This window comes from Helianthus annuus, chromosome 5 (genome assembly GCF_002127325.2).
Source record: "Helianthus annuus cultivar XRQ/B chromosome 5, HanXRQr2.0-SUNRISE, whole genome shotgun sequence".
Taxonomy (NCBI): Eukaryota; Viridiplantae; Streptophyta; class Magnoliopsida; order Asterales; family Asteraceae; genus Helianthus; species Helianthus annuus.
Genome location: NC_035437.2, coordinates 115,393,562 through 115,395,084, shown reverse-complemented (window position 1 = coordinate 115,395,084; position 1,523 = coordinate 115,393,562). Strand labels below are relative to the sequence as shown.

The 1,523-nt window shown below is 34.2% G+C and overlaps 1 long non-coding RNA gene across 1 annotated transcript; it reads left to right on the top strand.

Annotated features, from left to right (window-relative positions):
- The first annotated feature begins 569 nt into the window (after positions 1-569).
- On the top strand, positions 570-1,060 carry LOC118492484. The gene is made up of 2 exons (XR_004893979.1): positions 570-674; positions 777-1,060. It is a non-coding gene; the product is annotated as an uncharacterized LOC118492484 (long non-coding RNA).
- Positions 1,061-1,523: the final 463 nt, after the last annotated feature.

The window sequence follows — 1,523 nt, the reverse complement described above, 5'->3', positions numbered from 1 at the left end:
ACGCATGGGACCACATAATCACGCATGAGACTATAATCACACACGTTCTATGATAATAACGCACGTTATATTTTTTGTCATGTATGTTAATGTAGGTTAAGCCTTGAAGTACATTATACTTTCCCTATATATATATATATATATATATATATATATATATATTACCATTTCACGACTTTATTTTTTAGTTTTCTTATCTGTTTACTATAACAAATGTCAGTATCGTACCGGTGTAATATCATTAGTCTCATTATATTTTTTTTTCTGTTATGTTTTTTCCTTCTTTTGTGTTTTTTTTAAATATTTTGGTTTTAAGTGTTATGTTTCCATAAAATTTTGTTTAAAGCCAGCTATGCATGTACCCACCAGTTCATAAAAATCTGTTTAATTAGTACTGTATATGGTAAAAGGAAAACTTAAAGAAACCATGCATGAAGTACCGCTAGTGTTGTGAAGGTGTCACTCAAAGAGGATAGGTGCACGTTTACGTGTCAAAAAGCAGCCCATGCAACAACACGTGTAGCCTGAAGGAAGTGATCAGTCTCCTATATAATAAACTCTTCTTCTTTCCACTTGTTTTCCATTACTTGTGAACCTCCTGATCAAATCTCAACTCAAGATGGGAAAAACTACTTTGTTCGTCTTCATGTTGGTTCTCGTTCTCTTTGCTTCCGGTATGTTTCTTTTTCTTTTTATTTTATTTAATTATATATAAGAAACAACGATATACTTCCAACTAATACACAAATATAATGAATTGTGTGGTTTTATTGCAGAAGAGAGTGTGATGAAGGTGACAGAAGCGAAGATGTGTGAAAGTACGGGGCGTGTTGCAAGTTGTGCTTTTGATAGAGACTGTAGCCACTCTTGTGAAAAAGACGGTTTTATTGATGGACATTGTGATGGTGTAAGACGTCGTTGTGTTTGCCGGAAAGCCTGTTAATTAATTAATATTCCCTATACTATGTACGTTTATCCAATTTAGTCTTCACATTTGTGCGACTAAATTGTACGTTTCCAATAATATAATGAATGAATAAACCTTGTTATGTATGTCCAACTGTATATTTTACCCCTTCTATCAATCAATAGAGTTATCGCGGCAGTATTTGAACATCATCATAACTTTTAACAAGTTTAATTACCCTTTCCTTCCTTGTGATTTAAATAGCGTATACCTCGTTCGTTAAAAGATCGATTCACCAATTCAACCAGATCAATATATAACATACAACCCGACACACTATAAGAAATCACATATTCATAAGTAGTTCATTAAAAACAAACCAACTAACAAGGATTCATGCTATTGAAAACAAATGATGTGGATGGTATCATTCAATCACCTTAGATGCGAGTGATTCAAACACCTGAAGAGTTTACCCTCCTCTTCTTCACCGAATCGATCCCACTCCCCGCAATCGTATCATCCTCCCTTAGAGCTATCAAACCCGATTAGCATTGAGCCATGCCATGCTCCCTCAAATTTTCCTTTTCTTTCCCTCTTGATATCTAAGGACCTG